The sequence below is a fragment of the Cupressus sempervirens genome, chromosome 3 (assembly GCF_028749045.1).
Source record: "Cupressus sempervirens isolate cs-2001-9-10 chromosome 3, ASM2874904v1, whole genome shotgun sequence".
Lineage (NCBI taxonomy): Eukaryota > Viridiplantae > Streptophyta > Pinopsida > Cupressales > Cupressaceae > Cupressus > Cupressus sempervirens.
Window position 1 is genome coordinate 744,427,061 of NC_143120.1, and position 27,182 is coordinate 744,454,242.

The following is a 27,182-nucleotide window of genomic DNA, read 5'->3' on the forward strand; positions in this document are numbered from 1 at the left end:
GGAGTTTTTCAACTAAGTATTTCCCTCCAAATGCCCCCTATACAATCTAGTATGGGATTCTTGCAAAGCCACAAGGATTTTGGCTTTAGTGAGGCATCTAAGAAGAGGACCATCATAAGGCCTCGTATAAAAAACATAAGCAAGGATGATATAACAAGCCACAAGTTTCCAAATCCTATTCCTAGAATTCCTAGTTGTATACTCAGAGAAAGATCCATCTTTAAGGTATTGATAAATGTGAGAATACCACTCATCTAAATGTAAGTTAAGACATGTTTATATTTAACAATGTATCATGTGAAATTGTAGGTTCATACAGAGCATGTATCATGAATTAAAAATCTAAAACACCTTCCTCTAAAGTAGTAAGGGATGTTGCACTAGCCATAGTATCAACATGCCAATTATCCTTCCAAGGTAGGTTCTAAATGGAATAAGAAGAAAGTTTTCAAAAAAATCTATAGCTAGATCCTAGTACTTGGTCAATTTAGCATTCTTAGCTTGATAGGTACAATTAATATGTTTTATAACAAGGTGTGAATCACCAAAGATATTAATGTGCTTAATGTTTAAGGATAGAGCTACTTTTAAACCATCAATAAGGGCTTCATACTCGGAAACATTGTTAGTACATGAAAAGGTGAGCTTGTAATGTAAAGGAATAGGTTTCCTAGATGGAGGTATCAATATAACTCTAGCTTCAAATCTAGTTTGACATCTAGATCCATCGTAGTATAATTCCCATATGTCATCTATATCAATGGGTAGGACAAATTCATCAGGAAACTTAGTAGATTCTATTGTTGAACTAGGAGAAGGAGCCTTAACCAAATGATTAGTCAAGGCTTGCCCTTTAATAGATTTATGAGAAATGAAATTTAAATCAAACTTTGTCAAGAACATGACCCATTTATCAGGTTGTCTAGATAATTTATTTTTGAAAAGAGATGCTTTAAAGGACCAAACTTCACATAAACATTAATGTATACATTAAGGAGGTAATGTCTAAGTTTTTGACATGAAAAAACTAAAGAAAGACATTGTTTCTCAATTGTAGTATAACGTACTTCATAATCAATCAGTCTATGACTTATCTATTAAACATGATGTTCCATACCATCTTGATCATGCTGAGCCAAGACACAAATGAATGCTTTAGAAGTGGAAAACATGTATAGAAAGAATGTCTTATTAGGCTAAGCTAGTTGTAATATAGGAAGATTAGAAAGATAAGTCTTGAATTGTTTGAATGCGAGCTTACAATCTTCACTGCAAGAGAAAGTAGAATCTTTCTTAAGAAAGGAAGTAAAAGGGATAGTATGATCCGCTAGGTTAGAAATAAACCTACAAATAGCTTGTATCTTTCCTTGTAAGCTAAAAAGTTCCAAGATGTTATGAGGAGGAGGCATATTGAAAATAGTATTAATTTTCTCTCTATCTACCTCAATACCTCTTTTAGATATGATAGGCCCTAGGAGCTTCCCTCTGTTAACTCCAAAGGCACATTTTCACAGATTGAGACACATATTATACTTCCTTTTTATCTAAAAGATATGTCTAAGAGTAGAGAGATGATCATTACATTTCACATATTTGGATAGAATATCATCTACATAGTCTTAAAGAATCTTATGCATCTAATTGTGAAAAATCAAAGTCACAGCTCGTTGATAGGTAGCACCCACATTTCTTAATCCAAATGACATCATTACCCAACAAAATGTTCCTGAAGGAGTAATTAAAGAGATCTTATATTGATCATATGGAGGAATAAAAATATGATTATACCTAGAGAATCCATCCATAAAAGATAGTAATGCCTATCTAGCAATTGAGTACACTATCATATCAATGTTCTGTAAAGGAAAGTCATCTTTCAAAGAAGCCCTGTTTAAATCCCAAAAATCAGTACACATCCTTATCCTATTTTCACCCTTAAAATGGCCACAATGTTAGAAATACAAGATGAATAATCTATAGGATGTATAAAACTAGCATCCAATTTTTTTTTCTATCTTAGCATTAACAAGAAGAGCAATGCTAGGATTCATTTTACAAATATTTTGCTTAACATGATTAGCATTGGGTGTCAAAACTATGTTGTTAGTGGAAATTTTAGGATCAATGCCAAACATGTCAGAATATTTCCAAGCAAATATATCAGAAAATTCTAAAAGAAGCTTGGTAAGATGTTTTTGTTCTATTTCATCCAAACATTTCCCAATCTTAATAACCTTTTTAGAATCATCCTGATCAACATGCACATCTATTGTCTTAGTGATTAAAATATTTCTCTTCTTTGTTTCCTTCATAGAAAGAAGAGGATCAACATGTTGTTATGATTCATTTTCTTCTCCAAAATATCTATTTATATCCAACCAATAAAGCTTTCTCTTATTATGATGGAAATGAGGTAAATCCTCATATGTGCCTAGGAAGTTAGTCAAAGCATCATCAGAGGAGAAAACATTCAAAGAAGGTGATTGATAAAATGTGATAAGATGTGGATTTGATAACTTCAACATACCACTACAAATATGTTTCAAATTTTGAAAGGAAGAAGGTTTCTTATAAGGATTAAATCCCAAACCATAGGTATGCTCACAACCATTGTTAGATAAAGGAACTTGTATTCCTTGTTCAAAATTTTCACATCCTTGACCATAAAACCCATGCTTAGAGAGAAAATGGTATCCAAGACCATAACAATCAACCATGTTAGAGATAGTCAAGGGAGCTTCATAAGAAACTACCTCTTGGTCATCAGGTTTAATAGTTTCAATAGTTCCCTTACATGAAGCAATGATGAAGTTATTACTTAACTCTCTAGAAAGAGGAGTTGAAATAACTTTTTCATCCTTAGGTTTTTCAGATGTTTTCATGAAAGAGAGATAAAAAACATTGTATTCTCCAATGAATATTGGATTAAAATCTAAAGTCCCTCAATCATCTTCAGATAAAGAAGAAGGTTCTTCACTTAATTTAGCTTCAATTTTATCTTTTTATTTCTCTCCCCTAGGTCTTGGCACCTTAGAAGATTCAACGATATAGAAAATATTAGGTCTATCATCCACATGAAGAGTATACATCACATTGTGATAGATAAACTTAACCTAGCGATGAGGAGTAGAGGGAATATCATGCATATTATGTAACCATGGTATTCTCAATAGAAGTTTATAGTTGAGAGGTCTAGGCATCACATGAATTAAAATATTCAAATACAATTGGACCAATCTTAACATGCAGATTTATAACTCCCAAATTTTACTTAGCAATGTTATCGAAGCCACATATAGGAATACTATTTGGCTTCATAGTAGACATATCAACATTGATAACTTCTAACATATCCAAGCTACAAACATTCAATCTTGACCCATTATCAATTAAAGTTCTTCAAATAAGATTTCCATTGATAAGGACCATAACCACAAGAGAGTCACATTGATCTTGAACCTCCTTAGGTGGAAAATCATTTTCACTAAGAATAATCTAAGAGGAGTGGGCATAGTATGCATACATTCTAACAAAGAATAAATGTTATCTTGATTAGGCAAAGGTTTATAAGAGTAGATAAAGCCTCTTATAAAGCTTCATGATAAGTTGGAGATTTTTGTGGTAGCTCCTTTTTCCATTGATGATAAATCTCTAAATTTTGTGGTGAAAAGTTTGAATTATTTTGATAGGGTTGTGATTATATTTTTAATATTTATAGTTTAACCCTAACAAATTTTCTTAATCTCCATCAATTTCTATTCCCTAACCCTAGGCAATATAAGTGAGCAGGTTTCATTTTCCTAAGTACATTATGTCCTATGATGTTATGATAGAGGGTTAGCGAAATATTGTGAGCAAGCATGAGGACCTTTTTTGATCTCACGATTAACATTGTGTCATGTTATCGTAGGTAAGATTTTGAGCCTCCTCGATCATATGATGTCCTTTGTGTTGTATGATGGTATAACATTCTATTCTATTCACATTATGGTCTTTTCTGATGTTGTGATAAAGGGTTCATCATGGCATTGGGAGAAGAGAATTGGGGTGGTCATGATCCTATGCTAAAGTGTTTATTGTCAGATCATAAAGCAAAGAAGGATAGAGGTCTATGGTCTCATGATGCTTGTCATATGGTTGGGAGGCTTTGTTTTGTAGGCTAAGATGCTACAACAATAGACTTGTCATGTGATCATATAAGGGATGAAGGTGGTGTTGCGATGGCATGACATTCTGTCATCATAAGATCATAAGGATTACAAAGGCGAATAGGTGGTGATTTGGCAAGACAAGTGTCTATTTCTTGATTGGACAGAGCCAGTGTATGAGTGCCAGATGTATTCGTTGTCAGCATTTGTGGGACTAGGAAAGATTTAAGTTGAATAGTAACTTTTGGTCTCTAATATTATGATGAATCCTTCATCGTAAGATCTCAAGGTTATGAAAAGAGGCTCTCCGATGTCACGACTAGGGTTTCATCGTAAGATCACACAAGAAAAGTTACAAGTTGTCGATGCTATGAGATAAAGGTTTCAAGGTTGTCATAACATTATAAAAGAAAATGGGATCCCCTATGATGTTATGAAGAAATGAGCTTAACCACAATTGCGTGATCATAGGGTAAAAGAAGGTGATCTGTGATGTTGCAAAATTGCTTGTCAAGAGATCAAAGAATGAGATGGATCTGATGCTGATGCTATGACAAAAAAGGGCATCGTAGGATCATAAAGGGTTTTTCCACTATTTCTGATTGGCCGATATGAATTTAAAAAGGGTGTCGTAAGATTAGAGGGCCATCAATACAATGGTGCAATGTTATGAAAGGTCTTTTCAGCCACCTTTTCGTAATATCATAGAATCTAATCTTGATAGAAAATATAATGATGAGAAATGAACTATGGGCTTCTCAACCAATCAGATTTGAATGCAGTACAAAAAGTACATAGTTGGAAATTAATGGTGACACTCCATGAAGTTAACAGAAGAGATTGAGATCATTTTTCAAGCATGTTGAAATCAATGAAACATAGATGTTAGTCTGCACATAACAACTTATAAGATCTTCTTTTCTCATAATCACAAGTCATCATTTGTAAATAGGGAGAGTTTGAGCTTTTCCCGTGTTTTTGAGCATTCTAAATTATTGTTTCCAGAACTTGTCAGAGACAGAATAATTTCAATTTCAGGTAATTTAGTTTCATATTTTCAAAATGTTAGACCAAGAAGTGGCAGAAATCCAAGCCTCAGATATGGAAGTCTCAGAGACCTCAACCTCAAAGTGAGTTAAAACTAGACAGAAGAAGCCTAGCTGATTTCTAGAAGAGTGGATGAAATTGTTCCCAGGATCTACTAATGCAAACTCTACGGATGATCATGCCTTCTTTGATCCATATGCTAGGTGCAGAGCTGCCAAGTGCCCTGATGTTACTGTCGACACCTAAATCTGATTACACCACTTTGGTAATCTTATTTAGCTATCTCTAAAGGCATCATTAATTAAATTCCTATTTAATTAATCCTTTTTCCATCCCCTAGCTAATTAATTTAATTAATCATCTATAGTCCTAATTGATAAATCAAATAACCCATTATTTATCAATTAATCCTATTCTCCTATCTAATTCCAAAACCCTCATTTATTAAATAAATCTATTTGATAAATAAATCCCTCAAATCTAATAACCCCTAAACTATCCTAAATCCTCCATTTAGCCTAATCCACCCCATCCACCCATACTAAACAAGCTTAGACACTAACTCACCCACCCTCATTAAATGCCATCCACTTGCATATCTCTAACATCCCTAATCTAATCCTAAATCACCTCTAATCCCACCCCTAACCTTGTCACATTCCCTAAGCAAGCTTAAGACTTTCCTAAACCAAGCAAAGTCAACAATCTCAACTCCCTCCAAAATATCCCAACCACTAAGCCTTCAATGCTCTTACAAGGCCATAAAGACTCTTACAAGCCCATTCATTGCTCTTACAAGCCATTATGAAGGGTCTTTATGAAGATATTATCCCTTGAGCCTCCTTTGTTGACTCATCCTTGCCCTTTCCTCCATCCTCTCACCCTGTGACATGTGTCACTCCCTGATTGGCTATAAGGAAGCACAATCCATGTGCTCTCCTCTCATTCAATCTGAGCCCTCCATAAGATTTTCCCCATCCTTGCATCTTAGCCCTCAAACCCTCAAGCCCTTAGCCTATAAATTGAATCTCCTCTCAAGCCATTTCATCACAACCTTGAAGCTAAAGTTATAATGTTAGTTTGAGAAACAAAGCCCTTAACCATACCCTTATGATGCCAAATTTAGAGCTCACAAAGCTACCAATTTTCCATTTTCCATCTCCATTGAAGCATAGTTTGAGTATCTTGAGCATACATACCAATCATTCATTTAGACTTATCTACAAAGCAAAGAGCTAATTCCTATTGGGAGAGTCCATTCATTTGGCTCACATTCCTAATTAGGGGTTCCTCTTCAGTCTCTCTTATATGTTATATTAATATTTGTTAGTTAATGCTTTGTTCTCTTAATAGATTAGTGTTTCTTGCTAACATATTAGTATATACAGTTACTAGTTTTGAACTCTTCTACTTCTTCTATTGCAATAGGGAGAAGAAGGTACCTGTTTGTTATCCATGGAAGAAGAACCTTGCCAAGTTAATTTTCCCAGAGGTCTTCATGGATGTAGATTTGATGAAGGCCCTATTCCAATGTTACAACCTAGCCACCAAGTCTTTTCATAGAAAGGATGGAACTATTCTATGTACTTCGGATCGAGAATCTTTTATTGAAGCCTTTGGATTAACTGGAGCAATGGGTCAACCTATAGATTTGAAGGACTTGCAGAGGAGATTCAATGCTTTAAAGAAGGTGGGTGATTACCCAAAGAAAATTTAGAAAAATATGCCCCTGGACAAATTCAAAAGTTATTTTGTCAAGACTATATATGGTGTCCACAAAGTTGTAGGAAATGATGGGTCTGACGACCTCTGGGGAGCAGAGCACATAATTGCTAGGGATGTGCAAGATGCTTATGATGCCTATGAATATGAATATGTTAGTTATATTCTAGATATAATGAAGGACAACATTGCCAGAGCTCAAACTGGAGATATGAGAGAATTCACTTTCCCCTACTACTCCCTGCTAATGCATTTGATTCTCTACAAAAATGTGGGATACATCAGCTCTGACTTCATTAATCAAACTTCTGATTTGAATGGAGATTTTCTAGTGCAACTTTGGACATGGGTATGGGATAAAACTTACCATTTTTCTAATTCTATATCATTTTTCAATAATTTTAGTGTTGTTATAATGAAAATGTTAGACTCAGGGTACTTTTAGAGCCCCTAAAATTTTGAAAGGTCTTCTAAGACCAGCCCTGTTACCTGAGGGGAAAAGATTAGATCATAATAGGGAGGATATTTTCTTATTTCCTACCTTTTCTCTAATGAGAGTCTAGGGTTGTCCTTAGCCACCCCATATTTTACCAAAGTTTATTCCTCCTATGTTAGGAATAATTGAGTTTATCTGGCAATTGTTCATGGTGAATAGAGAGTATCTAGGCCCTAAGGTGAATAGGGGAACATTTTTGTGTAGATGTTTTAAGATTGGTGATTTTACCATTGGAAAGGATGCCTTAGATTCTATTCATTCTTTCCTACACCATTACAATTTGTGCACGAGACCTTATAGAATGTATGACTTTGAGGGATGGATGAGGGTAACACTGAAAGAAATGAGAAACTATATATTTCCAAATTCCAACGAGTTGCTCCATGAATACATCATCCCAAACATAGTAGTAGAAGGGGAGGCAGTTGATAAGCTTGCAAAGCTTGATGGTGTTCTAAGGGTGGAAAGGGAATTGAAGAGAATTGATCCCCAATTTGCAGGTTTTTACATGGATATCGCTTACCCCCAAAGAATTAGAAAAATGGTCACGAACCATGCAAAGATAATGGCCAAGTTGCTAGAAGGTCCAATGGGGGAAGAAGAAAGGGTTTGCCCTAATAGCCCAAAACTTGATGTGACCCTTGAGGTAGAGGAGGAGGACTCACCCCAGGCATCTTGGATGGAAAAAGGAAATAAGAGGTAGAAGATTGTTCAAATCCCTCCACATGTTAGGCAAAGGACCTTGAAAATTTTACTAGGAAGTAGTCAACATTTTTTTGACATGAGGCAAAACTACTTACAGACTAGGGCTGATGCAACAAAAAATACCTTGACAGATCTAGAGTTGGCAGCAGCTAGACTGGATGATAGGATCATCGAAGCTTAGCAATTATTGGAGGATGATGGGTTCATAAAATCCAATGAATTCAATTTTTTATTATATAAGATTAAACAAAGTGAGCTTGTCCTCAAAATGAAACCAGATGAATCAGATGAGTAGAGGATGGAATTGATTGAGAAGCTATAGGTCTATGATCCTGAAAGTGAAGTAATGACTTTAGAGGAGGTCAGGGATCTAGTTCAAAGAAGTGGTATGTTATTGGTGCCTGGTTGGGATTTGGATCAAGCCTTTATGCTTGATTAGATTGGAAGGTAGGAAAGTGCCATCTCCTATGAGGCAATTGGTGCTGATGGATTAAAGAGAGGGACTGGTTTCAACATTGATACCAAATCCCTAGTTGTCTAGAGCATGACCTCTACTTCTAACAAACCTAAAATAATGGATGTGCAGAGCACAGAATAGGGAAACATGATTATATGGACTCTATAGGGAACCTCTCGCATAGAGATCTCCAAGGCATTAAAACATTTTTCATTTATGAATGAAGCCAAGGTAGAGGAAATGGAGACAAGATTAGCCTAGTCCATACATGTCTATATTGATGTCAGGAAGCTCTATGAAAATGAGCTTAGGAGTAGCCATGTCTACAACGAAAAGATTGTCGAGCTTGATGCTAAAATTTAGGGACTTGAGGATGAAATTGCATCTCTCAAAGAGCAACTAGCACTGGTAGAGTAGAGAATGGTTCCAGCTCAAGAAGAAGAAGGACAAGGGACTTCAATGCTAGTCAGGGACACAACTAAGGCTTTGGTTAAAACTAAGGATATAGAGGAGGATGAGTCCTCATAGCTAAGGAGAATGAGCATTGACACTCAATCAGTCCAGTAGGGAGGATATGTAAGGACAAAGATCCTTAAAGGTATGATGAGCCATAAGGTTGATGTTTTAAAGAACATATCACAACAAGCTCATAATTTATTTGTTGCTTTACAAAGTGCTGAGCAGTTTTGCAATGACACACTCTCATGGTTAACACCCACTTTTTGCCTATGGAGGCCCTAAATTCAATTTTTAGGTAGATTAATTGTATTGATGGCTAAAAAGCTAGATTTTCTAGATAAAATCTTCACTGTAAAGGAAAGCCTAGAAATGGTAAAAGAATTAAGTGGCTTCTTTACTGGTAAATTACAAGTTATAAAAGGAAAATTAAAAATTTTGTCTGATGGAGTTGAACCTTGTATACCATCAATACTTAATGCTACCAATGTAGTAAGGGACTGGCAGGAGTGGTCAACCTCTTTTGATGACATTTTGACCCAGGGGACTACAGTAGCAGTTTTTGAAGATACTTCTGATTCCCCTTTCCATACTTTGGTTGATTTTCTTTTTAAGGAATTTTTAAAAGAAAAATAAATTTATTGTTGAATCCAAAGCAATTATAGATGCCAGGTGGACCAAGGCCACTCAAGATCTACAAGAGGTGAAGAATACCGACTGGCCAACCAAAAGAGAAATTTATGTTTGGGAAGCAGTGGGTGAAATAAAGGCTCTATCAGTAGGAGGTAGCTGAGATAATTTTCATACAAGGTAGATAAAGTACAAGGAGAAGAAAAGATCAAAGATCCAACATTAATGTTTTTATGCTTCCTCAACTACTTATCTTTTTTATCAATATTTTGGAAGAATGATCTATGTATTTATTATGTACACCTTCCAAAAGCTTTTGTTTCCATTAAATTTTTGGCACATGTCCTCCTCTCATCTATAGCTTGTTGAATCCTATATATGGATTCCCAAGATGAGAAGTTGGGGAGGGTTGTCTGTAGAATTTTGATATATGTCATATTATTATTTTGCAGTCCGTCTAGAGTGTTATGTAGTTACTTGAATGAGTTAAGTTATATGCATATTTGAATACAAAAAGGAAAACATTCTGGAAAAGTGGTTCTATCCCTGTGTTGTATTTTGAGTTTTATTAGCAATATTGAAATAAAAATAGAAGGATTTATCCTTAATTATCATTATCTTTGAAGTTTAGTCTCTTTTTCATATATCTATAGCTTTGAGATTGAATAGATAAGTTTTCTGTTCAGTTTAATGCAATCTAAATGGTTGTATATCTCTTATTGATTGCTGCTGATTTAAATAATCAAGTAATTGCTTTCTATAATTGATAAGGTTTGGAGTTTATGAAAAGGATGAGAATCAGAATGAAACTAAAAGTTTAATGTTGACTCTCTTAATCACAAGTTGATTACAAAGGTCTAAATTACTAATCCTTGACTCTATAGCCCAATGGAAAGGCACTGGCCCATCCTAAAGTTTCAAGGCACATTGGAACATTCATATAACTATAGGACATTTACACAACAACAATATCAATTTCCCATTTTATGTGTTGAAGAGATAAAAATATGGGTCATAGCTTGTTTACTATTTCTTTCTTTGGTTGTAGTTAGCTATTGTAATCAAGAAGTTTGTCAGCAAATTGTAGAAGAATATTGACCATTTCTGCTATAGGGGATAGTCTTGCATAGAAGAATATCAAGTTAATAAGATAAACCCCTTAGGTTTTCCCGCCTTGGCTTAGCAGAGCTTTAAATGAAGTGAGTCCTGATGACTCTATTAATTGGCCCAGAACTAAGATTTAGCCTTGCTGAATATAGGATTTAGCTCATCATTAGGCTTTTCCTTGCCTTTGTTTCCTGGTATCAGGTTTAAATCCACCTGATATGTTCTTTACAAGAAATAACTCCAACAGTTTGAAGAAGTTCCCATGAAGCAATCTTAATAGGAGTAGCATGTAACTAAACTAAATCACACTCCTTTCCAAAGGAAGTAGGTAAACATGGTGCTTGAGGAAGAATTGTTTGAGAAGGTGGTAAAGGTGTAGGTGCTACCAAAATACTTGGCTAAGGATTATTCTATGTCTAATAAGTGTGAGAAACTAAAGAGTAATAAAGTTTCTTATTAAGGACTATAAGAGAGGATTATCATCCTGAGGAACTCCCTTAAGAGTGATAACGGGTTGTTGAGGTGGATATCCTTTAAGAGTGATAAGGGGTTGAGAGAATAGCATAGGTTCAATACTATACATAATGTCACACATAGAAAGCCATGATATAATGGTATTGTGAAGGCTAGTTGAAAAAGATGTAGAGGAATTCATAGGAGGAATGGATTCAATGAAGACATCATCTTTTTTCATCCAAATCTTCACTACTAGACACCTTTAAAGGTTTCCTACTAGACACATCATCAAAATACTCATGAAAGAAATCCTACATCTTGAAGCAAAGAAATATCACTCAAGAGCACATAAAAATGCAAAGTAATTTTTGTATTTTTAACTTTATAAATTCAATGCATAAAGGAAAGATCTAACTATCAAGATTAAACAAAGGAGTGTTGATGTCGAGTTCACCAAAATGTTCAAGGGGAAAATGGTACCAATGATAAAAATACAAATAGGACTAAGCAAGTTGAACACTTTCTCCCTGAGCCATTCAATATAAGAGAAAGAGAGGTGTTGAGCTATCATTATGCACGATGCTAAATGGCAAGAATTCTTTCAAACTCCTCTCTTGAAAAGTCAATCTTGTAGATCAACTCCAAGGTTTCAGGTGATCTTGTGACCTACCAAAATTTGCTCAGTTGAAGATAAATATTTTTGTTCATGAGGAGGCCTTTGCTGGTTCAAATGATTTTGGATGAGATGTAGAATCTGGTCACTGCTTCAAAATAAACAAACAAAAGAACTATGTTTTTGTATTTTTTTTGCTTTTATATGAATGCAATCTAACAATGCAACTAATATGAATTCCTAAATTAACAAGGGTATAGTAAAGAAAATAACAAGAACTTTAAAGCAAATAACCTGGAAGTAAATCCTAATGGACATAAGCTACATAAACAACATGTCTGCGAGTTAAGCTTTCAAAGAAATTGGTGGGTAACCAATGAAAATAGGAGCAACGCTTCCTTGATTCCACTAATGCAATTGTCGATGGTAAACTTAATAACCGTATGATGTTTCACCCTTCATTAAATCACAAGGCCATGAAAAGTGCGCTCATGCAAGACAAAAAGTTATGCATGGACAATTTGGTGATTTCTTCTCGAGCTAGATATGTCAGTGGAATTCGTAAAAATTGTAGCAAGCACCAGAATTAAAAGATCACACAACCAGAAATGAAACAATAAATTTTTGGCTCAATCACAAATCTATGAACATAAATTCACAAAACAATGACACATTTAGGCAAGAATCACTACACTCCAAATGCGAGCACCAAAAGCATAATATTATTGCAAAATAACGATAGCCTTGATTACATATTGCAATCTTGTATTTATAAGAAATCATCTCCTCAATTTGTGTTGAGAGTGAGAGATATCTTCATGCAATAATATGCTTTTAATTTAATAAAACAAAATAACAATTTAACTGGTGCTTAGTAGGACTCCATCCATTTTTATGTTCATTAATTGGATGCATGAGCCTTTACATGTCATAAAAAAAAGAAATTGAGAGAAAATAAGAAGAAGAAAGCCTTAAGTCGAAGTAGAAGTGACTGGAAGTGTCAAAAATAGAAGCTCAACCTTCACTGGGCATCAATCAGAGTTAAACTACTGTCAAAATGCATTTTTGATGCAGGGAAAGTTCTAATTTTGGAACTAGCAGTTAACTGTCGGTGCACCTCTAGGAAAACACAACTTGGAAAAAGCACATTAGTGCACTTGCACACCTCTAACTTCTTCAAAATTATTCCAACACTTAGTAACCAAAAAGTGCACTAGCGCACTTGTCAGAGCAACACACCAGCACACTAGGGTAGCAACACACCTCAGAGGTCCAAAATTGCAAAATTTCACTGAGTGTCAAAATTAAAATTCTAGCTTTTGGGTTTTGTCCCCTTTCATACCATAGCTATGTCTGGATGCTTGCCCTTGAACTTCTTAATAATCTTGGTGACCTTGGCTACATCTAGTAGATCTAAGGCATTATATTTATACTTTACCTTTTGCCTGTACGCTACTACATTTAACCTCATTTTTCTACCAAAATTTTTGATCATCAACTAAATAAGTTTAGGTTGGTTGGAATGTTAAGGCAAAAATTTCTTTTTTTTACATGTAAGCCTCGTGTTGGTCAAAATTTTGACCAACATGGGGGTGTTGGTCAAAATTTTGACCAACACAAGGCTTACATGTTAAAAAAAGAAAAGTTTCATTCATTCATGCACAGGTAAAAAAGAAAAGCTTTCATTAATTTGCAGGCAATCCTAAAGGTATGAGCATGTGTAGGAGAAAAATTGGGACTTCATTCCCATGAGGAAAAATTTGCCTGAGCACGGGTGGGAGAAAAATTGGGACTTCATTCCCATGAGGACAAATTCACCCGGCTTTTCTCATTGTGCCTTTGTGCAGATTAGTCGGCATACGCTGAGTCCTGGGCGTGGAGCTGAGCCAAAATTCTATTGTTTTAGGTACTTCAACTTCTCTTCCTATGTTATTTTCTTGGATGCTCTTGTAAAATTTGCAGTTTATAGAATTTTAATTTTTTTGTGTAGATTCTTTATATCGAATGTTTTGGACTGAATTCTACATGAGAAATGAGTGATCAAACTTTAACAAGCAGTCAAAGTCTGGTTCATTTGAATGCAATCAATCCCATCAGCTTAGAGACAAGATTAGGGCAGCTATAAGATTCTGTCAAAGGAAATCCAATTAGGGTTATGCATGATACTGGTAGAGGCAATCTGTATTAAACCTTTAAAAAGTAAAAGATGTTCTTTCACTGGATCTGGAGAAGAATCTGTTGGGGTATATTTCCAAATTGATACTAAAGTTTGGATTGAGATGAGCTGAAACTAGATGTTAATACATGTAATCTATTAGTGGGACTAGGACTTTAGATTATTCAAATTTCAGTCATCCAGACATGTCGATTAGATAGCTGCTTTATTTTGTCTAGCCCAAGTTGCTTCCTATTTTAGAGATCAATATTTATAGTTAAATACATCAGATTCCAGAACAAAAAGAAGGTATTCCCCTTAAAAATTTGAGTAGGGTGAAAAGAACAAACAGACTTGTATGTACAATTTCTAGGACGAACTATTGTTTTGAAAAAATGCATCACATGTTCAGAATATCTTACTTCTTCTAGGCAAGTTGGCTTTAGAATTCCTACAAGAAACCGACTTAGAGATGGTTGTTGAATAGGTGGACCCGCTAAACCCCCAGGATGAATTGAAGCTGGAGGCACATTAGACTAAATCCCAAAAAAATTGAATAAAGTATAATTTGGTGAATCAACTAAACTTGCACTTTCACAAAGTTTATTATGTCTTTTTCATTTTAGTTGTATCCTTTTCTTCTCCTCAAGCCATAACTGTGCCAACCACTCTCTGCTTAAATTATGGCTTTGCCTTAAAGTCTGTTTGAATGGATGCATTGTTGATCCATGACATGATGTGATAGATTTGGACATTACAAGAGACTTCTCCAATTGGGAAGCATTGAATATGAATTTTGAGAAACACTTAACCCCCTGGGCATTTAAAGTTCTTTTATCACCATGCAGCTTGCCAGTTGAAGCACAATCTAGGAGAACTCCTTCATTGTGAAATCTAAAATTTCTTGTTTGCTAGCAATTATGTAGAGTAAACCATGGTGAGTCTTGTCATTCCTCTTCTGGCTAGCTCAAAGTTATTGAATTCATTATACTTGTTCACTTTTTGAATGATATGGAACCACCTTCCAAGTGTTTTTGATGTGCTGGGCCACATCTAATGTTTTTGTCTGGCTTGAGTAGGTTGATCATTTGAAAAGTGGGTTAAATCTAGTGACTATCAATGATTTTGTCTTTGAGTAACAATAGGATTGATAAGTGGGCTCGTCACACTCAGTGTAACCATTTCTCCTCTCTTATTATATTTACATACAATTGATTATTCATTTAGGCCGATCTGGGTGACATAAAAAATAGGAAGGAATAGCAATTGGTAGAAGTTTTGGGCTCATTAAGAACTACCATATTGATGGCAATAAGGAGATGATTTCCATTGGCATGATGAACATTATAGGTCCATGTTTCTCTTGCTACCTCACAATGGGTAAGTCTTTGTTCTTCTTATTTGTTTGGACTCCTAAAGTTTTAGGTTTTGAACTTAGTATGGCCATTCGTTAGCCATCAGTTTTGTATTTTTGTTTTGTGTTATTTGTAGGAGCTAGTAGACATTGAGGGAGATGGATTGGCTGACTGACTTGGTGTTTTAGTGCATCTAGAGTATGGAAATTGATAAGCATTTGATGGTAAGTAGTTCAACTTCATATATATTTTAAATGATACATACTTTATATTCTAATATTCCTTGAAATGCCTCTTCCACTACATGCATTTAACTTGCTATTAGCATGCTAATAAATAGAGTGATATAATAAAGTTCTAAAGAGCTCTATTAAATGTTTTAGAAGATTCTAAGAGCTCTATTTAGTCAGCATTCATTCTATTTCCTAGAATCTATTTTATTCAAATTGCTATAGGATGTGGGGAAAGTCAGCTGTGAAGTTTACCAAGCAAAAAGGTGCTAAAAAATGACATTGAACCAGTTTCATGTTCTTTCTCAATCAAACTCTGAGAGACTTTTTTGGAGAATATGTGAAAATAGATTAGCAATTAGATTCTGATATCAAAATTGTAAGATCCATTACTAGTTTCTCCTATAAGAAATTTCATACTGCAAATAAAAAGATTTTGTTAAGCCTAATTGAGTCTTTCTATCATCACAATTACATGTTCTTCTGGACCTCTCAATATCTTTATAAGAGTAGTTACTGCCTAAAAGAAATCTTTCCTTTAAACTTTCAAATAACCATACCATCATTCCTTGCCCATTCCTTTTAGTTTTTAGTGATTCTCATTAACATTAATTTTGTTCTCTCTATTTCTTGTTGACCTATTTGGAATATAGCAACACTCTCCTAGTTTTTAATTCTGAATGGGCAATTTTCTGTTTGCCATATTAACTTAGAATGAAATTCATATTTGTGCCACATTTGGACAATACATGTAATCTGCATATGGTGGACACCTTTTATTATCCATCTGATTTTTGTGTAAGTACAAGAATGAGGTGCATGTAGAACAAGCATAAAAAAAGATAAATTGATAATGACATCAAATCTTAGTTGGGTATAGTCTTCAATTTATTTTGTATAAAACATGAAGAGAAAATATTGTGCAATAGTAAATGAGAATGCTTCTTTATTTGCAAAAGGAAAACTATAAGAAAATTCTTGACACACTTGCAAAAGGAAAACTTTGATAGAGGCATCCCAAGCTCTTATAGATCGGTGATCTTGGTAACATTATTTGTTGAGTGTTTACCATTAATGGGATAGTGAGATGGACATTTTTACTGTTGCAAAGGAAATCTTCTTGGCATTAGTGAAGTTGTTGATGTAGAAGTGTGCTTTAAATCTAAGGGTCCAACATTGTGCCATCAATTTTGCCTTCAAATGAAGGTATATTTAGATTCACTAAAATTCTGAAAGGGTTTAGGTGTTGCTTGGAATCATGTTGTTCAAGGTCTTGTGTTGGTCCAAGATGACAAAAATTGTGGAACTACTCAAAGAGTTCATGGTATTGCATTTCCAACTTGAGTTATTCTTTGATTGTTCGCTGGGCCCTTAGCTGCACATTCATCGATCATTTTACTTTGTTTTTAATTTTTATATGAATTCTTAATAAATTGAGTGTGCAACCTTCCTATTGTTGTTTGTGTGTTTGAATATGCATGAAGAAAGACCTTGGATTTGATATCAATGATTTGGATCCTAGGTGGTCTAGGGATGATCTTATCCATTAGCTACCCCTAAGTAATATCATTGAACATGCTAATGGAAGAACAAACCAGTAAACCGATCACTCATGATTCATTAATCAACAACCTATTTTTGGTATCCTGTCATCTATTAAAAAATGATGGACACTCTTGTTTTGGGTGACATATCATTCATTGACATCAATGATGGCTTTGTGGAAGTGTTTTTGATGGTAGATAGGTAGTGCACACCTTTTCATACCTAACTCTAATGTAATCAACAAGTCTGTTAATAATTATTGTCCTCATGTTCATCTAATGGTGATTTGACAAGGTTGAAAGGAAGCCCATTTCTATAAATGCAATAATTAATGATTTGAATACTTCCTCAACTCATTTTAAAAGACCTTTCCAAATGTGCATTTATTATAGGAGATTAAGAGGGAAGGATTCCTAGGAAGATGAGGTGGCATAAAATAATGTGGGTGAGCCAATATTGTAAATCCATTAGGAGACTTGTGTGATCCTTTCTTAGATAAAGGATGTTATCTTTCCTTTGCATTGTTACATGACAACCTCATTTAATTTGATTATGTCATAAGTCATTCCTTTGGAAACTCATTTTTATTCAGTCTTGAGTGAATTATTATTCCTAGTCCAGTAGTGTGTAATTGAGCTCTCACTAAATTACGTGAGCTCTTATATTTGTTTTTGAATAGGTTATGATGCCAAAAAAAACCCCCACCTCCAATAGGTTGCACAATTGTAAAAGTATGTTTCCAAAGAGGTGATGCTGCATCAATTTTGAATGACTCATCTGGTGTTGGGTTAACTAAACTATAACTTCTTTCCATTCTACATTAATATTTTTCTAAGAAAAAAAACAAAGGAAAAAAACTTAGGGGGATTTCTAATGAATGGTTCATTAGGCACAACACTTGGTGAAGGTTTTGCAAATGGGGTTGCAAGCAGAATGGGTTTAACCATGGTGAAAACTTCGTAGTTATGTGCGCTCAAGCTGGAGTAGTATTGTGATGGGTGACCTCACAAGAAGTCTCGGTGCTTCACCTCTATGAGAATCACCTAGATCCAATGAGTGCTAAGTGTTCCATTTATTCTCATGAGAAATGGATTCATGTTGAAACACTACTCATGAAACATGGGTCATTGAGTTTGACTCAAAAAACTACATAGTTAAATCGTGATAGAAATATCACAACGGAAAAACAATCAACTTGTATATTATGTATCCAAAATATAAAAACAATCATTAAAAAGAAATATAAAATTTCAAAAATCACATAACTTACTTTTGATTTATATATCTTGTATGTTCAGCCCCATCTTTCTTGTAACAAATTCTTTTTTTTGCAAACCCTTCACTTAGAGGAAACAACCAACAACCTTCAAGAACAAAAGATTAAGGTCAAGGGTAAAATAGTAATTCACTTCCATATATTTGTAAAACGATTGTAGTTTGAGTGACTTAGGCAAAATGAGTGAAATGAAGTACCCTAGAGTGAAAGTTAGGTAAATGAAAATATTTGTGTTTTATTTTTTTAAGTTGAAATTCACAAGAATTTGGGTGGGTCTTGTAGGTTTGTCTATGCCCAACTTAGGTTTACCTAGCATTTTTCTTGGGCACCATGGCACCTTGGGTGCCTAAGCTGAATCCATAATGAACCCTAAACTATCTTGGTTTAGAACCAAGACCTAGACCATATTTTTGCTAATGTGTTGAACAAAACAAGACAATCAGATGACTTTGGATTCTTGTTACATGGAAAGTACAAAGGTTGTAAATGTAATCCCTGGTTATGGTAAATAAAAAAATGCAACCCTATAATACAACCAAAACTTATAAAATTGATTAACACTTTAAAAAAAGTCAGAACGATCTTGAAAAGAATTAGAAAGCTTGGAAATATATGAAAAGACTTTGAAAAAGGTCAAAATAAACTTTACCTTTGATAAATCTCTTTTTCCATTTTGTAGATGAGTTCCTATTTATAATCCATGATTTTTTTGACTCTTATATACATGATGCTGAACATTTTGTACTTTGATATTCATGCCTAATTTAGTATTCAACCTAAATACAACTATTAGCACTTAAGTTTACATGAGTTTGAGTCTATTTTTGTTGGAAGACATTATCTGTCATGGTGCATAGGTCTGTGATGTGCAGCTAGAGACCACCTTAATGATGCATGGGATGTTTTCTTGTCATGATTATCAAGTTTGCTTCTGTGTCCATGTATTGATGATGCTAACTACTACATAATAATCCATGTTATTCAGATCCGCCTCACTATTTTGTTGTTGATTTGTGCATGTTTATGTTTTTAAAGTGCACAAATGCTAATAAAGCAAATTTGAAGCTAGGGTATGATGATAAATCAGAATATTTATGTTTTTATGGTGCTCGTGTGGTACCAAAGCGAATTTGTGTCTTTGTATTGATGGAAATTGTGTCTTCATAGTCATCCATGTTATTTGGATCTGTCTCACTATTTTGTTGTTGATTTGTGGATGCTTGCATATTTAACTTTTTATAGTGCTCGCATGGTGGCAAAGCAGATTTGAAACTAGGCTATGCTAATAAATTAGAATTTGCTAAGGGCAAAGCTTGTAGGAAACCTTCTGCAAGGTGGTGAAGAGGAGCAAATCCTTTATTTTTACTAGAGCTATTGAAGAGAGGTTGCAAGGCAACATAGGATACACTGAAAATGTTGCAGAGACACTGAGGGGAAGCCGTATAGAGAGACATCATAATAGTTGCAGTGTTGAAAGATATTGAAATATACAAATGTGAGGCAAAAGGATGTCTGGCATAAGATCTATGGGTTCGATCTGGAACAAAAATCATACACAGTTTAGGTATTGGTAAAAATAAATTCTAGATTATGTACTGATATACTCCTTAATTTGTTTTTCTTTTTCAAAACCTTAACTATCTAATTCTCTTTTGAAATTAAATAGTTAAAAAAACTGATTAGTACTGCTAGTCTACACAATATACATCAGTTAATCTATTTTGTACTTACTTCTAGAAGAGACGTTGAGGGTTCAACTTTTCTTGAAGGATTTTTCACATTTGTTTTGTATTTCTTTCTGGAAGAGAGGTTGAGGGTTCAACTCTTTTTGAAGGATTTTTTCACATTTATTTCTTAAAATTGATGGTTGTATGAATAACCAGGGATAATAATATAAATAAGATAATTTGTTTTGTATCTCTATGTTTTCTCTTATGCCATAACTTTCTCCCACAAAACATTTTGTAGGTTTCAAATTTTGAACCGTACTATCATTATTTGTAATTGGCATCAGGTATTGCAAAAAATCAATGAAAATGGGATAAACTAAAAAATAATTGTTTGGTAATAAGGCCATAAATAAGGTACCTTCTGCCAATTAGTGTCCAATAGAAAGATATTTTATCAAGGTAGCTACCACTGTCCAAACTAAAATTCAAAAACATTATGTAGGGATTGAGACTGTTTAAGACTCATTGTTGCTATTGGAAGTTGTGTTAACAATCTACCTTTGTTTAGCATTTATAAATGTATTGAGTGTCATGGAAGGCATAAATAGTTCATGTTTTTCTTATAATTTAGTTAGAAAAGATATTTTGTGGAAATGCAATATCAAAATATATTGACAATAAAAGATTGAGAACTTTTCCAAGGTAATTTAAAAGAATTGGAAGACAAAAAAGTAGGAAGACTTATAAAGTGAAACAACGAAGCTTTGGGTATCAGTTAAATGATTGTCATCATGTAAAGAGAATTACATATATTATATATTGTAGAGGCAGAACTTGCAAGTTACTTACAATAAATCTGACTCTAGATGCAAGTCATTTCTTTTATCTATAAAGAACATTTTTTTGAAGGACATGGTCAAATGTGTTTTGACCTGATAATGGTGATTGATGATTGAATTCAATTGGGAGTTTCCACAAATTTTTGGTTAAAATATTAGGTTCTCTCTCTATCTCCCTTCTTCCCCACCGAATTCTCCTTAACCTTATGTCAACACAAATTGTCCTTAAATAACTTAAAAAAATCTCATTTGTCTTACTGAGATACTCCCAAGATAGATTTTTGCTACTAAACAGTTTGAAGTGGCTGGTATAAATAATGAATTAGAGTTTGGGAACTCAACTAGACTATATTCCAAGAATAAAAACTACAGAAAATAAAAGAAGATTCAAGTTCCAAGTGAACATGCCTTCTTTTTCAAGTTTCAAGTTCAAGTTAACATGTCTTCTTTTTCAAGTGCAAACCTAAAGAAAATAAAGTTCTTACAAAGGAAATGTAGCACTTGATTATCTTCACTGGAGACATGTAAAGATTTGTGAGTATAGTGATTCAAGGAATAGTTAAAAGGCAACTAAGGTGGCTTCTAAGATTTTTCAGTGTAGTGATTCAAGGGATATTTTAAAGGCAACTAAGGTGGCTTTTAAAAATCTCAAAAAGAAAAGTGGGATCTGCATAAGTTTGTTAGGAGGATCCATTATTCTCATAACAAAGAAGGTTCAAGATAGGTATCCGTGAAGCTAAACAAAGACAAAGTAAAAACTATCACCAATATGCTATATGCCTATGGTTTAAAGGAAAAATCTCTTTTAGTGAATTGCTAGTGAAAATTAGTAGAATTACTAGAACAAAGACACAATCAAGTATATTGTGGGATAGTAGAAATCTATGGCTGCAGAGCTTTTGGATAGAGCAATAAACAATCTTAATGCAAGTAATACAAGTACAAGTAAAAAATGATCTGACTGCAAAACGTGGCAACATAAATGAGTTCGAGCGCTTAAGACTTGTTGATGCATTTCATCAGAGTCCACCCTTGATGTTTAAGACAAAAATGGTTTAAGGTTTGAAAAAATTGATACAAAGTCAAGTATAGCTTGTGAAGGGTGTTTTTATAATTTACCGATAAACAATATAGAGACAAATTTGAACAATGCTTCTAAAGGGCCAAGAAGAAATATCATTTTGTACATAATAATATCAGAAAACTTATTTTTATCTTATTAATAATGGAGGAAAATGTGCATCAACACTTATTGATGTTTGTTCATGAAAAAATTAGGTCTACTATTTATTTGAAAGTCACAAACATTTGAGTTCTTTATGATACCCAAATACGATTAATTTCTCAGGTCATTGGAATGATAAAAATATCTTGGATCTTGACTAGATTAGGTGAAATAAAATCTGAGTTAATTGGACTATAGTGGCTCAAGCTACTGAGGAAGATAAGCTATAATGGAAAAGGTGGAAAGGGATGATCAATCCCATAGAGGTGAGGAAGATCACCATCTGGAGGCCTTGGGATTGGTTGTTGATAGTATGGAGGTAAAGGGAGTGCTCTAAATACAATCTAAGAGTATTTTTCAAAGAGGAGTTCAAGTGACCTCTGTAAAAAATAATGACCAAAGATGGTGATAACATCAGCAAAATTGTCTTTGTCAAGGCTCAAGGTCATCACCAATTAGTGGACATCATTCCCAAAATAGGAGCAGTGGACTTATGGAGGAGAAGTTGGCACATTGTCCCTCTATTTGTATTGTGCAAAGGACACCAAAATAAAATTTTGTATGCTTAATTGCTTGGATGTCCAAGCAAGATGGAAAAACAAGCCCAGCCAAAGGAGGCATGCAAATGACACGTCTTTCATTGTTTTTTCCTAGTACTAAGAATGTGCCATATGAATACAATTGTTGGGATCTTTATTATTGTGCATTTTGTTGGAAAAGTAATCTTTTGTGTCAATCTACGTATTAGAGGAAATAATTCATCATTATAGAACCTAAAATTTATATGTATTGCAACTTGTAGACCACTTTTCAAACTATCATGGTGGGTGAGGTAGGGAAGACTACAAGAGTGGAATCATTTATCAGGAATTGGAAAAGATATATTCTCAGAGTATATGCAAGAATTATCAGTCATTGCAAGATGTGTAGGCATTAGGATGCAAAGCATTGAAATTTCATTCTCAACTTAACACAAGCAAGTATAGAGGCAATTCAAGAAAGTTGTACCATCTATAAGACCAAGTGGGGAAGACATAAAGACTATAACTGTAGGTCAATTGTCAATGGCACAAGAAGAATTGAAGCTCACCAAGAAAGAATTGAGGGAGGGGACATTGCTGCAAATGCATTTTCTTCACCGTGACAAGCTAGTAATGATTATAATCTCATGCTTGGATTCATGGGGAGAGTATTTTAATAACTTGCAAGGATGGTCTTGTAAGATGTGCACTGATTTTGGTACAATCAAAATAGTCAACTCTATATTGAAGAGGAGAAAGATGGCATGACATGTTTATTGCAAAGTTGCAAGATGATGAGGCCCTTGAAGTGAATATTACTTTGAAGTAACATTTATAGTAAGATGTAATGGCAAATGCAAGTAAAGAGATCTTGAATAAGTGAGGAATCAAATCCACTCATCAAGAGCATTCAAGTTTTCTTAAAAAACACAAGTAATATGATTTTCTGTTGTATTCACTATCATGTAGATGCAAAAATACACATGAGCAAGATTCTCCATAGGAGAGTGCAGTGAAAAGATGGTTGATCATTGTACTTTGAATCTAGAATTTTATGAGAAGTTTTGCATAATGAAGGCGCAAATTCATTGGTAAGTATTAAGAGGTAAAGGAGTGAAAGAAACTCATGGAGAGTACGGGCAGCTTAATGGAAAAAGGTTCTTGAGGGTGTACATATATATGAGTTGAAGATTTTGTGGCATACTTGATATCCATGAGAAAGAAGGACCTGAAATATATCTCTACCAGTTGTCTCAATGAGAAATTATGTTTTGATATTCTATCATCCTCATCACTTGTTGGAAGGTATGGATAGGAAGGAAGGCGTAAGTGCGATACTCAAGGAGGTACCTTAAGAAATGAAATTGTCCTAGTGAGAAGATGTGCTCTATATGAGGAAATCTAGATGGAGACTAAAATTTTTAGAAGATAGAGAAGCTGAAAGAAGCCTCATTAAAGGACTAAAATGACACCTAAAGAATGTAAGGGAACCACTTACCCTCACCACTAAATTTCAAAGTGCACCATTAGTAGCATAGAAGAGTAAAAGTCACCAAGAGCACACATTCTACTTTAGATTGATGCAATTGTTTTCCTTTGTATACCATATTACCCGTATTACAATTTCTTCAATTTTCTTCAGTCTTAATCATATTACCATGTATGCGATTGATGAAAGTCCCAAGGATATATTGAGGTGCTCGTCTGTAGTCCTAACCAATGCAAGAAAATCACTTATGACAGTACATATGACAAATTGAAAATCATATTCCTAGCTGATATTTCTCACTTATCACCCTTTAAAAGATCCATTTGTGAGGAGTGGGGTTTGGGAAAAGCAGTAAGATCGAAATCAAAAGACTAAAAGAGAACTTAAAAATCCCAGATCCACATAAAATGAACTTAACTTTCATAAATGGACATAGAACCCGACATTTTTCTCCCTCGTGTTATGCTGAAGTGATGACCATTTTTGGTTCAAAATGTGGGAATTGATGGCTATCGGTCAATTTTAGGCCCAGATTTATGTGGGATCATGCTAGTTTATTGATAAAGAAGGATTGTGAGCTGGAAAGTAAAAAAATATCTGATGGGTTGATATCTGCCATTTATTGAAAAAATCTGCCTCAATAAGGCATTTGGATGATCTAGAATCCATTTAAGACCACCATTTGATTTCTCAGCTAGAATCTTAGGACATTATTTTTTATTAATTGGGTTATACCACCATGTTTTATTCATTAAGCTATTATTTTGGTTTTCTCCTTTTGCACCTGTCAATGGCCCAAACAAAATTGCTTAAACAATTCTTTCTTGATTGCCTTGTCATTCCAGTATCCATGCATCAAATGAGTATATTTTTATGTTGGACAATATATCCATTGTTTGTATGTATGTTATCTTTTTGCATAACTGGTCATTTTTCTCTAGCATCTATTGGTTCACTTCTAGTATACAGTCATTTATATTATTCCTTATCTATTCAGGTAAATGATCTAGACATGCTATGATGCTCAAACATGCTTCTATTAAGCATATTTGGTTTTCTTGATGTTGGGATTGTATTAAAGGGGGAAATACGAGACCAAAATAGTTTATGTGTATCTTATCCAAATGTGGATGATTCACTTAGCATTTTGGTGTTAGTCTATTGGCCTCATTCAAATATCCATCAGATCATTCAAGATAGCATTGGGAATTAGTAGATCTTCATGTTTGTAAGCTTGTTCAATTTTATTTGGATGTTGATTGAGTTTGTCATGTTACATCTAAAATCAATTTAGAATTGGACCATAGAAAGCACGCTTAACTTCATGAATCTTCCACATACATTGCATATCATAATGTTCTATTTCTACTCATCCACAATCTTTATGTGCACCTTTCTATTTATGGTAATATCAAAATTGATAGTTTCATTGCACTGCTGGCATGCTTTCATGATTTTGATTGATTGACCATTGAATTGGTAGAAAATTTGCTACAAGGAAATTTTTGAAGTAATCTTGTAGCTTCCTATTTTAACTATCAAGATTTTGAATGGGACTCTATAAACTTTGATAACTTTTTTATCTCAAATCTTTCACAACCCAACTGTTTTCTTTTGATGAATGGAGGCTAGGTCTTTGCTGAAGTAGCCCTTAATTGACCACCATAGTACTTAATCATTCTACCTATGTTATAATTTGAACTAGTATAAAAACCAAAGCATTTGCAACTTAGAATCTATGGTGAAATCTTCTATCACTAACCCCATTTATGTACAATGAGCCACAAGCCAAACATGGAATACTGGTTTTTAATAAAAATGATAAACTTTAGATTATAGCTGGAATCAACATTCAGCGAAGGATTCTTTTGAACTACATAGACTTCTTATACTACATGTTGTCTAACTTAACATCTCACATCTAGTTGTCACCCTTCTTGTTTGCATGGGGAAAGGAGATTTCATCACTAATTACAAAATTTGGCATATTAGCCTAGTTCAATCACACATTTGGCACCATGTTTAAGTCCATTTCATCATCTTTTTTTATCTAGACTCTCTAAGCTGTTCTTCCATGCTTGCAACTGTTCCACCATTTTCTTTGGATATTACACTGGTTTGTGGTGTTGTTTGTTCCTCCCAAACTATGTGATGTCTAATCTTGCATTTCCTATTTCGTGGTTACCCGTCTTGTCTAACCTGGGAAAATGAGTCTCCATTGTTCATTACATAAATTGGCACATTGGACCAAGCTAATTTTTGACACTTTCAAGTTTTAACACCAATATGAAGGTCCACATTATCATTTTCATATAATTTTCCTCTCTAGATCCTGTAAGTCTTCTATTTCTTTTATTACTCACTTTGCAAACTTTTCTTTAGTTTCTTTTGATTTTCCACTGGTGTCCTACTTTGTCATCAAGCTCAAAAATCTGGATTAGTATTAGAGGGAGGCAAAGGTAAAAATTGACAAGCAGAAAAAGTTCAGCAAGCTTAATAGGATCTATGTAAATTCTGGTAGGATATAATTAATATGGTTCATAATTCCTTTCGATCTATACTTCTCACATTCTAAACATTTTCCATGGGACACTGGGACCTCTATTCCTTTGTAAGTGATATTGGCTTTATTTGTTCATTTTTCATGTTTAGGTTAGCATTTGATGGTATGCATATAGGGTTATTTAGTAGCGAAAATTGTGTTACACACAAAGTACATTTAGATAAGATGGAGCTAATATTTTTCTATCACATCAAACATGCCTTTGCTAATATTTTTTCATTGTAATGCTCATGTTTTGAAAAATACGATGGTATGCATATAGGGTTTTTGAGTAGTCAAATTGTGGTACACATAAATTATGTTTAGATAAGATGGGACCAAGCAACATTATTTCATTTCTCATTCTGCACTATACTTTTTCCATTGCCAATGCATTTTCACACCTCCAACATAGATGGTCCATTAAGAAAATTTAAATATCACTTGTATTTAGATATCCTAACATCTGTATAGGTTATTATGCATATTGACCATGTG

At 34.1% G+C, this 27,182-nt stretch overlaps 1 pseudogene; it reads left to right on the forward strand.

Moving 5' to 3' along the window:
• LOC149568968 (peptidyl-prolyl cis-trans isomerase FKBP42-like) overlaps positions 1–27,182 on the forward strand; it is a 111,566-nt pseudogene that overhangs the window by 35,865 nt on the left and 48,519 nt on the right.